Source organism: Eleutherodactylus coqui, chromosome 10, assembly GCF_035609145.1.
Source record: "Eleutherodactylus coqui strain aEleCoq1 chromosome 10, aEleCoq1.hap1, whole genome shotgun sequence".
NCBI lineage: Eukaryota > Metazoa > Chordata > Amphibia > Anura > Eleutherodactylidae > Eleutherodactylus > Eleutherodactylus coqui.
Genome location: NC_089846.1, coordinates 103,727,734 through 103,743,121, shown reverse-complemented (window position 1 = coordinate 103,743,121; position 15,388 = coordinate 103,727,734). Strand labels below are relative to the sequence as shown.

Below are 15,388 nucleotides of genomic sequence, written 5' to 3'. Positions count from 1 at the left end.
CAGACTAGTGCAAGAAGTTCCAGCTTGAGGGAACTGTAATTTTGATAATTTCATTCAGCACTTTTTTGTGAGCGGCTAGCGTAAGCGACTACCCTTTCCTTGCCCTCTTGCACCTGGCTAAGCACTGCGCCTAGGCCCTTAAAGCTAGTATCTGTATAGAGATTGAACAGGAGTGTATAATCAGGATAGTCAAGAATAAGGGGGAGTAGTTGGACTTTCTTTTAAGACGTGGAAGGCCTGCTCTTGCTCTTTTTCCCAGTTTATGGCAATGGGTCTCCTGAAAGTCTCTTTTGGGTGTCCGCGCAAGACTTTTTGTAGTAGGGCCGCAATCTGCGAAAACTTGGGGATGAAGTGCCTGTAATACCCCACAAACCCTAGAAAGCTCCTGATATATTTTAAGGTCTTAGGAGTAGGCCAATTCTTTATAGTGTTCACCTTATCAGGATCTGGGTATACCCCCTTGGCACTGACATTGTGCCCAAGGTAGTGTACTTCAATTTGCAGCAAATTACATTTAGATGGCTTTATCTTCAACCTGTGATCAATGAGAGTTTAAAACACTTCTCTGAGCTGTTGGGTATACTACTCATAGGTTTTAGAATAGATGATTACATCATCTAGGTACAGCAGTTTTTATGGCCCAAGCACCTTTTCATGAACCTTTGGAAAGTGCCTGCGGCATTGCAGAGGCCGAAGGGTATGCACTTAAATTCAAATAGCCCCATAGGGGTGGTGAAGGTAGTTTTCTCCCTATCTGACTCATTTATGGGTACCTGCCAATATCCAATAGTCAGATCCTGAATGGAAAAATATGCAGCAGAACCCAAGGCCATCAGAGACTCCTCAATACGAGGGAGATAATAGGCATCTTTGTGTGTCACACTGTTAAGCTTTTTGTAATCGACACAGAAGTTGATGCCTCAATCCTTTTTCTTCACAAGTGCTATGGGAGCAGCCCAGGGACTATGGCTCTCCCTGATAATATGATTGTCCTCCATTTCTTGACTTGTTGTCTTTATTTTTGACTTGTTGATATGAGGTAGGCGGGATAGGCCTATACCTCTCCTAATTGGCACGTGGCCGTTGGTGGGGATAGAGTGACAGAGGTCCTTGACCTGGCCAAAATCAAGGCTATTTTGGCTAAAATTATCTCTTTTTTTCCACAGCCACATTCTTTATTCCCTGCATCTGATCAAGGGATGTCTGAGTATCCCCAATATGTAGCTCAGAGAGCCAGGAGGGAGCCTGAGTGGAACCTGCTCTGCAGATTGTGCCCCCTGCAACACAGTGTCAGTCTCACTCTCAAACACATCAGTGGGTTCCAGTAGGGACATTTGTGCCACAGCAGTATATTTGTTCAGCTGTGCAGAATATTCCCAATATTGATGAGGCAGACCAGCACCTTCCCATTGGTCACAGTGGTTAGGCTCTGTGCAGCCAGTAAATACCGGTTACCATCTATGGGGATGGGCTCTCCTATCACCTCATAAGCACGGCCATGTAGATCTGGACGTGTCTGGCACCATAAAACAAATTCAGACTCCAGAGGGACCAAAACCAGTCTGTTCTGTTTCACACGGGCTCTTCCCATATGGCCCTGTGGATTGGTAAACCACTGCTGACCTGATAAGGCTTTTATAGTGGTCTTTAACACAGCTCACTGGGCCTGGGACGCTGGGGGCACATTACTCTGCAGCGCTTCCAGCATTTCAACATAACAATTTTTTACGATATTCATTCCCAATGTGATAATTGGTGCATTGTTGTTGGACACATCTACCACCAGTATCCCTTGCTGGTGTAGCTCTGCTCTCCCAGCTATGAGGGTTGGTTCCCAGTACCCCACTATAGGTACGGGCAGGACGTTGCTTACTACAACATTAATTAATTGCATAGGTGGACAGCTGAGGACTTCCCGGGACCAGTATTCCTCAAAGTCCCGTTTGCGGATAGTGATGACTTGCGACCCGGTATCAACAAGTGCAGGCAGGGGCATACCGTCCACATACAGCATAATTTCTGGACGGTGGCCAACTTTTTTAACAATGCCTTTTGCGGCGTGTGGACCTATTGTCTGTCCTCCCAGGGTGTGGTCCTTCTGCCCAGGGGTTGCCCGTTTAAAAGGTAACATGTATTGATATCATGTCTGTTTTGGCGTCAATGTTCACAAAATGGCCGTGAGGGCGTGGATAACCTCCAGCTGGCCGATGCAGTCCCGGTGATAACCGGCGCTCGGATAGTAATGGCTGAGGCATGGAACTTGGGCTTTCTAGCTCGCTGACTTTCTGACACAGCAAGGCAACGTTACGAGTCAGCTCGGTCATTTGCTTCTGCATTTCGAGCAGTGGAGCAGACTTATCACCACTAAATTGCTCTGCCTGTCTCTACACGTCACTCTTGTGGGGGGCAGGACAAGCTTTCTTCACACAACACACTCATCCCCTTCTTAAGCTCCTCCCCCTCAGTAGTCTAGGGCTTCGTACCCAGAATAGTATTGGCCAGTTCTTTAAATTGCAAAAATGTACTATCGGGGTACTGCACCGACAGCATCTTCATCTGGTTTCTGAGAGTCTCCGCTAATGAGCCCTCAATAAACTGTTCCCTAAGAGCCTGGTCTGCACCAGCAGCCTCTTTAGGGTCAGTCCTTATTATGGCCTTCATGTCCTCCTGCAGGGACAGTGTGTATTCTCTCAGAGTCTCCCAAACTTTCTGTCTTTTGTTAAAGAAGCGTTTCTTTATCTCTGACATAGTGCATTTATCAAAGATAGTCTGCAGCCTATCCGTAATGTCTTCTACTGTCTTTTTGTGTTCCCGCGACCATGTTTTAACTTCTCTAGCAACGGGACCTTCTAATTGACCTATGAGAATTTCCACTTTCTGTTCTATAGCTAATAAATACAAACAAAACACTGCTCCCATTTTACGCTTAAATTCTAAGAGTATGGCGCTCGCCACTGTACTTGGGCAGCCATGGCGCTCCTAGGTAATAGGGCATGGTAAGTGGCGCAAAACTGGAGGTGCTAGTAGTCACAGGAGCTTATTCTGCAGGCGCAATAACTGGTGCAGCAGCATTAACTGGCGCAGCAACATCTGCAGGGTCATTGATGGCCGGCTGGTTACCAGCAGGGTTATCTCCTACAACCAACATCTTTATTTTATACTTGAAAGGAACAAAAGGAACTATCAAGTTCGTAGGATGCCAAGATTTGGGGGGTTGTAACGCCCCAAAGAACTTACTGTATATATGGCCGGAGGCCTAGTTTTTGCCACGTGTTGCCAGCACTCTATCAGGACCTTCGGGGTGACATGGCGCAGAAATAACGGAGTCGAGTCCAGTAATGGTTTAGCAATCTGAGAGTGCGCAGATTAACTAACTTTTGGGATTTGCAACAACAAGTTGAATTCACAGTTACTTGCAAACATATTTGTAACAGGTACACAGAGATGCAGCACTAAGCAGGCAATTGAGCACAACAATAAGATACAGTGCTATTGAATTGAGGATACTCTGACTTCAATGCTCTCTCACTTCCTTTCCTGAAGATTGATTAATTAGGCAATTTCCCCACTAGTAAATTTGAATGAAGAAGTGATTTAGTTTCTAGTGAAGGATTGATGAAGCAGAGGGAAAAGTGGCTGTAATGCTAACCCTGGCTTTGAGTTCACTGGTTAGCTATGACTCACTGTTTGTAGAAGATGGTAGAAAGGTTCTCCTTTTTCCTCCGCTGTGTGATGCCAAGGGAGTGGGTTTTCACCTCACTCCACCCTGGATGACAAATGTGCTGTAACTGACTCCTCCTCTCCGCCAACTGAACTGCAACCTCTAATCTCTCACACCTGTCTGAGTCTGCCTAACTGCTCACTGTAACTCTCTTTTATAACCTCTCCCAGTTCCCGCACTTTTTGGACTCCTCCTCCTACATAGGGACTTGTGAAGCTGCTTACCCACCTTTGGAATCTGCACCAGTAAAATTGAACCAGACTGACAGCCAATGAGAGACCAGCTGACATCAGTGTTAAGCTCTAGGCTTAGAGCAGAAGGGGAGACACAGAGTCTGTCCTACAGACGGTGCCTTCTGTATCCATGGATGGCATACAGACAGGTGAGACAGGACAAGTGTGCTGTGAGTGTTCTGTAGGACCCACTGGGCCACTACAGTTGTTCCTGTGCTTTTACACAGGAAAGAGTATCGCTGACTGAATGGAGAAGTAATGGCCGGTGCATCGCTCCGACCTGCCGCCTCCATTCACAGTAAGCAGACAGTTGTTCATAAGTGAATGATTGCCTGTTTACATGGAACGATACGCTGTTCTGTTTTCTGAACGAAGAACAAGAAATGAATGGCTTCTCATTTGTTGTACTCTCGGTTCATGCATTTACACTGGACGATAATCCCTCAGATTCTCGCTGGATCACAGGAATTCGAATGATAATCAGGCCATGTAAAAGCACCTTTAGGCTGCCTTCACACAGCTGAGAAAATCGTGCGACACTTGTGCAAAACGAGATGCACAAATATCGTACCCACCTTCTTTTGAGTGGCGTCATATACATGAGCAATTTTTTTCTGCATCATGCTGCGCCAAAAAATGCTGCATGTCCTATCTTTGGTCGTTCCCGCGGAATGCCCCGCCCATTGATTTTAATAGGTCCATAAAAAACATTGCACAGTCAGTATGCGAGGTGCACACGAGTGCGATGTGATGCAAGGTTTCCCAATGAAAATAATGAAGATCGCTATTTGACACAAAAATGCCTCATGTCTGTGGGACTATTGCATGTTCCCTAGCGTGATATTGGGCAGAGTTTCACGGCCCAATATCACGCTCGCCCATGTGAAATTAGCCTTAGGCTAGTTGCACATGACCCTATTTTTGGGCTGTGTGCTGTCTGTTTGCTTCAATGGACAGCACTGAGCCGCATTAAAAGCTATGCTGCTATACAGGGTGTGGTCAAAAAGACGGATCCAGGGCTATATCTCAATACTGCTGCCCTATATTGAAATAGCAATAATGTACTTGACCAAGAAGGCATGGATGCGTACATGATGGTATGGCACACAGGCCCTAGGGAACCCCAGAACATGGATTTTAATTTTTTGTTATGGCCCCTGTAAGAGATTAATAGTAAAACCCAATTGCAAAGTTCAGAACAAGCTTGTGAGAAGTAAAAGAAAAAACGCTCTTAGTGTCATGGGACAGCTGCTATCACTGAGGCAAGGAACATGTTCTGGAAGTGGTCTCTTTCTGCTACGATGGCAGCAGATCATCCAGTAAAAAAAAAAGAGACACCCAAATTTAAAACCGCCAGTAGGGCATATGAAGAGGGATTATGCAAATCTGTCTGGTCCTTAAGGGGTAAAGTGTGGAAATTGTTAGACTGACAATTTTTTCTTATCACAGATCAGTTAATAATGGTGTATGAAATTAGCAATACTGATGTATGTGATAAATATAATATGACCCTGTAAGATAAGAATGAGGTGTTACATTGAATGAGATGTAGGATGGCTGCAGTTCCCTTCACATGACTTTCCCTCCTTAGCACGTCCGACCTACCAAACCAAAAAGAAATATTCCAGATGTTTTATGAATTTCATTCCAAACAAGCGTCATCTACATAAACAGCAGCTGCTTCTACAACTGCGCTCTCGCTTCTGCCCAACCCATTGCCTCCTGTCCGTCACGTGGCTGTGATGTCATCCAAGGTCCCATCAGCATGAAGAATCAGTCGGCGCACGGTAAACCTTCAGGAAATTACTCGGCGGATTGCTGGGAGGAGACTTTATTAACCTGTTCAGACTCTGAAATGAAGGAGACTTTGCTTTCATCTGAAGAGCGCAGAGATACGTAACCCGTTACTTTGTATTGTACATATACGGTCACGGACATTCTACCTCGATACAAAGTGTCATCATGTTAGCCTTTCTTCGCTCTATAAAGGAGTTGGCGCTGCATCGTAAAGCCTGCACAGCTATAAGGGCTTGTAGAGCAGAAGAACTACGTGCGTTACTGTCCAAGAATAAAGCCAAGAAACTTATCAGGAAAAACCAGTGGGAACGTGCTAACGCGTTGTCTTCAAGTTGCTATATCTTGCAACTATACTAGATGTATTGAAGAATTGTTAAAAGCTGGAGCCAACCCAAGGATTCTGCTTGACAGGTGCTCTGTGCTACACATACTTTTTGAAGGAGGTTACATCGATTTCCTCAAGCTGCTGTTGGAGTATGGAGCAAACGCCGATTCTGATGAGGATCTGATATCATCTAAACCCTTGTACATTGCTGCAGAAAATGCAGATTTTGAATGCTTTAGAATGTTGCTTCTTTATGGGGCTGACCCCGATTATAACAGTTCCCACCGTGATTTATTAACCAGTACTCCAGATGCTACATCAGTACTAGGGATGTGTCTTGAAAAGAACTATGAAGCCCCATTTGTGAAACTTCTCATCCAGTTTGGTGCTAATATGTACTTATCGGATATACAGGAAGCCCTTCTCGGCGTTGATAATGATGCCACAAGACTTCTGAACAGAGAGAAGGGTAATGACATCTGTTTCTTCTCAATAGAGGATCTTGTATGTAAAATCTGAGATAGACCGTTGCCAGAGTTGTCTGACTGCTTATTCCTCTCTCCTCACTGAGAAGACAGGCACACATGGCTGCTTAATGGCACTATATAGCTAACAGCAACTTACTAGGTTAATAAATGCACAATGAGTTCAGTGACTGCAGTCAAGTACGATTCCTCTAAGCTTCAGGTAATAGATAATGCCAGCGCATTCTTTAATGTACAATGGAGAGCTCCCCAAATTGCTCTTCTGTGGGGTCTGGAGTGCTTGTCCTGACAATTGCTTTGGCTATTTGTAATCCTATTAAAAAAAAACTCACAAGAAGCCTAAATAACACAAATGGGTAAACATCTTGTCAAGGGTAGAGAGTTCACATTTATTTATAGCCTGGGTAATCTTCTGTATATAACTATATATGTGCAGCTGGTATAAGTTATACATCTATATAGATAAAGGTAAAAGCCCTCTCTGACTGACTGACTCACCTCTAATTCTCTAACTTCCCAATGTTGTACAAACATGAAATTTGAAAGGAGCATTCTTTGGGTCGTAAATAGGAAAAGTAAATGGGTCAAAACTCGATTATTCCATGCTAAGTGCAAAAGTATTCGCACCCCTATGTAATGTATCTAATCTAATTCTCTAACGTCCCAATGTCCTACAAACATGCAATTTGGTATAACCATTCTTTAGGTCCTATATAGGCAAAGTAAATGGGTCACAACTTGATTATTCAATGCTAAGTGCAAAGATATTGGCACCCCTATGTAATGTACCTAATCTAATTCTCTAACTTTCCGGTGTTGTATAAGCATGAAATTTGGTACAACCATTCTTTACGTTGTAAATAGGAAAAGTAAAGGGGTCATAACTTGATTATTCAATGCTAAGTGCAAAAGTATTGGCACACCTATGTACTGTACCTAATCTAATTCTCTAACTTCCCGGTGTCTTACAATCGTGAAATTTAGCACGTCCATTCTTTAGGTCCTAAATAGGAAACATAAAGGGGTCACAACTTGATTTTTCAATGCTAAGTGCAAAAGTATTCGCACCCCTGTGTAATGTATCCAATCTTATTCTCTAATGTCTCGAGATCATACAAACATGAAATTTGGCAGGAGCATTCTTCAGGTCCTAAATAGAAAAAGTAAAAGGGTCACAGCCCAAAAATTCAATGCTATTTGCAAAAGTATTAGCACCCCAATTTAATGTAACTTCCCGGTGTTGTACAAGCGTGAAATTTGGCCCGAACATCCTTTAGGACCGAAATAGGAAACATAAAAGGGTCACAACTTGATTATTCAATGCTAAGTGCAAAAGTCTTGGCTCCCCTGTGTAATGTACCTAATCTAATTCTCTTCCCGATGTCATACAAATATGAAATTTGGCAGGTGATTTCTTCAGGTCCTAAATAGCAAAAGTAAAGGGGTCACAACTTGATTATTCAGCGCTAAATGCAAAAGTAAGTGCACCCCTATGTAATTTAACTTCCCAGTGTCATACAAGCATGAAATTTGGCACGAGCATTCTTTAGGTCATAAGTGAAGGGAGTGGGAGGGGTGGCACATTCTGCAGAGGGACATCGGTACATGCAGTCTGACGAGAATCTAACGCTCCCTTTATGTGTATACATACTTCGGTTCCTCTAAAGTAACCTTGACTTCATAAAAGTTTCTGTGTGAAAAACATGTAAACACCTTCAAATTAACTCGGGCAAAGCCAGGTATATCTGCTAGTCCTGTATATAGTGATATGGAGCATACTGGTATAAACTGGATATTTACTGTATTTGATTGAATATTTTACACACAATTAAAAAACACATCAGAAACCTGCATGCGGTTTTAAATTAATGCATGTATTGTTTAAATCCACATGCGTTTTTTAACCCTTTCCAATCCAATTTGTATCCTGGTTTTCCTAGGGGTCTTACTCTTTTTCTGCCGTTATACAACGGTGCTATATGCTGGCTAAAGCCTGCACTGCATGAGGTGACACGTTGGATAGGCTCCGACAGCAGAGAGGCTGGCCATATACAGTAAGAGAACCCCGACGGATGTCTTCCAACATCGGAGCTGTGCAGCCTTAAATCATATTGTCTTTAGACATCAGACAGTGGATTGGAAGGGGTTAATAGTGTTTGCAGTGTCTTAAAAGCACGTGTGTTTTTTTGAATACGATATGCAGTTTTTGGATGTGTTTTTTAATTGTGATTTGAAAATGCAACAAAAATTATGAAAGCAGTCTAAGGGGCTGCAAACTGATTTTCAAGTAGTCCAGGAAATGCGTCATGTTTGGAAAGCCAATGCCAAGGGGCTAGATCATGTATGTAAATTTGTTTTGCAACTGCATGCATCACAATTTAGATTTGGGTACAGGTAAGGCAGTGGGGTGGGGGAAGTTGAGTGGCAAGGTGAACTTTTGCACCAGGGCCCCAGAGTCTTTAGCTTACGCCCCTGCTGTGATTAACTTATTTTGAACATATTTTTACTTCTTTGGACTAATTCTAATATACTTTCTTCCTGTATAGATCGCTGTACTGTACAGTAGTGTCAGACTACATTCTCATCCTGTACTCTGGTCTTATCTTCTGTACAGCTCATCCGAGATCCCTGAAGTCTCAGTGTCGTATTGCTATAAGAAGGCGGCTGAAACAAGTGGGGAAGCTTCGTCTCATCCATCAGCTGGAAATCCCTAATGAGCTGATGGAATACTTACAGTACCATAATATGCCGTATAGCCCAGAGAAACTGGCACGACATTATGACCTATATCCTCCGGTAGTTATCAATGTGAAGCTTTAATTTTAGGCATATTTAGTCACTGGATATTCCTAGAGGTTCTCTCAGTTACTGCTGGATCGTAGGGGTTTTACCATTAAATACATTTATGCCGTATCTTCAGGATTATGCAGTCCTCTCCAGTTCTATCTCTGCCTGAATGTGGAGGCTGTCTGACCCCACAGAACGGGTGTCAGGGGTCTCTGTACTCCCAGTAGGTGAAGGTCCCAAAGGTGGAAATCCCACCTATAAGACATTTATGGCACATCGTTGGTGTCCTTTGATACAGTCACAGTTGTATAGTGTATGCTTTGATATATTCACTAATGAGCCCTGCACATTTAATCACAGTAAAGCTGAATTCACAGAGGCATATATTGGCCGCATTTTTACGGCCGGCTGATATAAGCCACCCATCTGAGGCATTGGCTTCCATTGCCTCAGTTCAGATGGCTGTTTTGCCGGGGCATAAAAACAGCTGGCTGGCAAAGATAGTGCATAGTTCTGGTCCTATCTTTCCCGGACGGAATACACCACTCCAATAGACTCCTGTGGGAGCCTCTGAGAGCTGCCCGGAAAAAGGGAGGTGGGAGGGAGTTTAGCAGCGGCTCTGCTATTCTCCCTCCCCTTCCCTCCTCCTTCTCACCCCTTGCTGGCTGTGGGCAAAAAGGAGGGGAAGGACCGGGTGAGTGAGTAGCACCCTGCCCCCTCCCATTGCTGGCAGATGGCAAGGGGCAGAGATGGGGTGGGATTTTAAAAATCTAGCTCCCGCCCCATCTCACCCCCACCATTGCTAGGAGCCAGTAAGGCGCGGAGAAAGGGAGGCAGTTTAGCAGAGCTAAACTTTCTCCCTCCGCCCTACAGTATTTCGGGTGCGGTGTATACACGTCACCCCGCGCCATGAGATCTAACGCATAAATTGGAGATGCAGCTGTGACTCGGTCACGGCTGCCTCTCGTTCACGTGATTTTCGGCCACGCTGTGGCTGTGGCACAGCCGGCCAAAAATCATCGCACCTGTGTGAATGAAGCCTAAGGCATACCATGTTATGTCTGTACAGTTGTGTACATTTGCCATTGATTCCCATTGAAAGAACATAGAACACTTTTCTTTTCGTATACTCTTATACTCCATAGCACAGATTTTAAATACAGTTTAAAGAAAGCGACACCAAAGAATACCAGCCAAATGTACACTAAAAGTCACTCTTATGACATGTGTTTGGCTATGGATAGCTACTAGGTATGTTAGATATTTATACCAGAATGTCTGCATGCATGATGCAAACGTGGAGTGAATCTAGTCTGAGATACAATAAGAGACTTTCTTTAACAGAAGATGACATGATTCTTCCCATATCTTTGTCTGTCACTATATCTACAAGTATTAGTTGTACCATTTCCTCCTGTTTTTCTTTCTGTTTGTCTACAGGTCACTGCAGACGGCCGGTTCGGATCCCGCTGCTAGAATTCTCGCGGCAGGATGCTCCCTGTGCCCCTGCCCTGACCTGTGGCTAACCCCCTCCTGGCGTCTTGTCTCTGCTCTGCTATGTGCCAACGCGTCACCAGTGACATTTGTGTGCGGGCCTCCGCAATTTGTTTATCGCACAGGTTTTCACAAGGTCAAATCGCGGCTGTCTGCATAGGATTGCGGCACACGTGCAATCCTTCTGCCCATCTGCATGTACCCTACCAGCTAGTATCAACTAAATAAATGTCTGTTTTGTTCCTTAGCTTTGTGGCCATGGATACCGTTATCTAACCCAACTACGACCAGCAGATGAGTGGACCTCAAGTGACTGCTCATGGTAACCACTGCAGAAGAGGAAGATGATGCTGAAGACAAACCAAAGAATCCCTAACTTACTGTGCACATCCTATAATACTGCCTTTACCTTCTTATCTAATCCTGCATTTATTGTGGACTGATGACAATAAGATCACACAAAGCTGCAATGCTTGTCAGCAATCACTACCTAAATAAAGGGGCGCACCAAGACTCCTAGCTAGAAATGATGAACAAATATATTATTTTAGAGTCATTAATAGCCTAGACATGTTGCAAGGTTTGTTAACACTTTCATGGCATATTCACAGGACATGTCATGAAAGTCTGATGGCTACAAAATTGCACAAACAGAGTTACAGAAACAGCAGAGCTTCCTGTATTGCATTATTTGCATAACTTCTGTTGACTTAGTTGGCATAGTGAAGCCTGCTTGGCTTTACTCTTAAAGGGGTTGTCCCGTGAAAGCAAGTGGGGTTATACACTTCTGTATGGCCATATTAATGCACTTTGTAATATACATCGTGCATTAAATATGAGCCATACAGAAGTTATACACTTGCCTCCTCCGGTGCAGGCGTCCTCGTCTCCATGGCGCCGACTAAAGCTGCCTTCTCCTTCCATTAGACGCGCTTGCGCTGTGCGGTCTTCTGCTCTGTTGAATGGGGCCACTCCAGCGTGCTCGCGCCGCACATGTCTTCTGCGCATGCGCATACCAGCTCTCCGGCGCGAGCACGCTGGAGCGGCCCCATTCAACAGAGCAGAAGACCGCACAGCGCAAGTGCGTCTAATGGAAGGAGAAGGCAGCTTTAGTCGGCGCCATGGAGACGGGGATGCCAGCAACGGAGGAGGTAAGTGTATAACTTCTGTATGGCTCATACTTAATGCACGATGTATATTACAAAGGGCATTAATATGGCCATACAGAAGTGTAAAACCCCACTTGCTTTCACGGGACAACCCCTTTAAGTCCTGACCACCTGGGACCTACATCTATCAGATTTGCATATATATCCACAGGATATGCCAAGTGATGGCAGTAGCCAGACAGATTCCTTCCTATTGAAAGGGAGTTAATTTTCATTTTTTCCCTATGGAGCATTGCCAATAAAACTGCACACACAACTGGGTCTACTTACTAAGAACCAGAACTGTTCCCCCTCCTCCCAAGTACTTCCCACAGCTCAGAGACACTAATATCTCTAGGAACATTCTTGCCTGGTCATCAGGCTGTGTAAAAGCCCATAAAGAAAGTGACCTGGCCAGAATGGGGTATATGTCCTACAATAGAGAACTTGGAAAGCTAAAAATCAAAATTAATGTCTAGTAGTTAAACATATAGCAGATATTTGAGCTGGTTGGAGGAAGAGTACTGGAACATAAAGTTGACACATAGAGGTCAATTCTCATGTCCTATGGTGGTAGTGACTGACAGAGCTAGGTGACTATGGAAATTATGTTAGCAATGACAATCATAAGAAAACAAGAACAACATGTATGTCTGTCTGAACTAGGCCCTGGACTGCTACGGTAACCCCTCCGCACCTTGCCATTGCTTGTTGGGGATGACGACAATGGGGCAATCGAGAGCTCACTGGATAATGTCATGGATGTCACAGTTGTCAAAGCCACTGTATTTATGTTGAGAGTGAGTGTCAACTGGGTATGGAGTGGGTTTCGCTGCCGAGTCTGCTCCATAGTTACTGTTTGGCCTATGTTACACATTTCTGTCATATGTAGCTAATGGAATGATGTCTATGTTCACCTTCACAATGAGATTATTTTTATTGCCCCAATGTATATAAAATGAAAAATGGGGGTGTGGCCTAGTGGATGGCGGGATAAGTCGCTTCTTGCGAGCTCCCGCGTTCCCCTACCTTTAACGCTGTCCTGAGGCACCGGCAGCGGCAGAAGGAGGCATCCGACCCGCACATGGGGAAGAGGAGAATCCCCCACTCACAGTCCTGCACTCCGGTCAGCAGGAGGAACACCCTGGAGCGCTTTCTCGGCGGAACGGGGGACGAGGCAGCAGGCAGCAAGATGGCGCCGGCGCCGGCAGAAGCGCGGGCTCCGGAGCTCCCCCCTCAGACACCAGCAGCAGAACATGCAGAGGGCAGCGTCCCACAGGCTGGAAGAGAATGGGGAGCAGCAGCCAGGAGATCAGAGAGCCAGGAGAACACCAAGGACTCCTCAGCAACAGGACGGCTGGATGAAAGGAGAGCCATGCAGAACGAGGGGGCAGTGAGTACACCGGGCAGCAACCCTTACACACAATATAGCTCACCCTCCCCCACACCCCAGACCCCTCCAATTAATAGAAGTGGAAGCCCATTATGGACACTCTCTCCTATACCCAGCATGTCACCCAGTCAGCCCCTTAAAGGGACCAGGAGCCCCCCAGACAAACCGGAGGAAGAAGCGTGGAAAAGTCGCATAATGGCGATACCAACAAAGAACGAGCTTAACGAGTTTTTCAGAGACTCGAAACATCTAACAAACAAGCTCTTGACAATATTCGCTCAGACATACAACACTTAGGCCACAGAATAGTGCAAGTAGAATAAGCCCAGGAGGGTACAGCGGCAATACTAGAGACACATAAACAAGCAATACAAGCGCAAGCCGACCATATAACGGGTCTCATTATGCACGTCGACGATTTGGAAAATCAGAATCGACAAAATAATCTTTGGATATGGGGTCTGTCGGAGGAGATAGAGGGAAAACACCTAGACGCCTGGGCTCAGTCCTTTTTCCAACAATTGCTTGAGCGACCAGCAGACAGTCCCGTAGAAATCGACCGAATACACAGAGCCCTAGGACCAAGAGCTACTGACCCTAACAGACCCAGGGACGTTATATGCAGGGTCCATTTTTACAGAGACAAAGACGCAATCCTCAGAAAAGCCAGAGAGAGAGGGGACTTACACCATAACGGCAAGCCCGTCATACTCCTCCAAGACCTGGCGCGCCACACTTTACGCATGAGAGGAGCCCTGAGACCCCTACTGACAGCACTGAAAATGCAAGGGATCCCATACAGATGGGGATTCCCCTTCTCTCTGTCAGCTACAAAAGACGAAAAAACGGCCGTTTTCCACAATTTAGGCGACCTCCCCAATTTCCTGGGGACTTTGCAACTGCCAATGATAGCCCTACCAGACTGGCCCATGGTTCCAACAGTCGTAGCCCCAACAACCCAGGAGCAGTGGCAGACCATACAACCTAAGGCCCAACGAGACAAGCGAACCCGCTCAGACAGAAACACCTGAGCTACCAGGAAACACGCCCAGAAGGGTTAATCGACTCCCCTTACACGGACTGCTTCAGTCAGACTCCAGACAACCTCAGAACCTTAAAGAGACTCAGGCCTCTTCCTCACCTCAACTCCGATTGCACCACACGAAGAAGAAACAACAGACAGTTTTTTCTTTCTTTTTCTTCCCTCACAAGCGGCTACACATGCACGAGAGGAGTGCCATCAAACAAGCGCGCATAAGAAGATGGCAGAGAACCTTAGACCTCATTGACTGATATTCCTGTTGCGAGACTAAGCCCATAGGACTTTCCTTAAGACCGACAGTCATAAGCGTTAACCATAGATTACACCCTCTTATTGCATTTTCCCACTTTCATACCTTAAACTGCACTATCAACTGTCCTTTTCTCCCCAAGCTGCGGAACGACATAATGCAATCCCTGGTGCCTCAGGGATTTTCACCCAAGGCCCTGAAAGGGGCCAGTAGTGGCCACTACACATGGTCTATCTGGGTGGGGGACGTGGGGGCTCGGCGTACCTCTGGCCGGTACCTCCACGCGCCCCACAAAGGGTGACAAATCGCATTTTGTGCGAATGCTGGCAATATCCAAGCCAGTAGTTCACCCAGAAGGCATACGCTGTGCCCCAGCGCTGCGCAAGGCTTAAAATAACAAGCCTTTTTTCCTTTATTTTTTCTCCCTCTCCCTCATGCATTTCTGTATCTCCAACATAATGATCTTTCACCCGCACCTCACACCCCAGTCCCTCCCACCTCCCACCCGCCCCACTACCTCCGACCTCAGCCGAGACGACCCACAACTCGACAAAATGGATGACCTCACCTTCAGCACCTTCAACGCAAGGGGACTAAATAAGCCAAGGGGGGGCAGATCCTAGACCACTTCCACCGCAAAAAGGCAATGATAGTCTTTCTACAGGAAACCCACTTCCAGGAGTCCAGGGTGCCCAAATGCAAACATCACCACT

The 15,388-nt window shown here is 45.6% G+C and overlaps 1 pseudogene; it reads left to right on the top strand.

Moving 5' to 3' along the window:
* The first annotated feature begins 5,719 nt into the window (after window positions 1–5,719).
* LOC136579807 (ankyrin repeat and SOCS box protein 12-like) lies at window positions 5,720–11,360 on the top strand (annotated as a pseudogene).
* The last annotated feature ends 4,028 nt before the right edge of the window (window positions 11,361–15,388 follow it).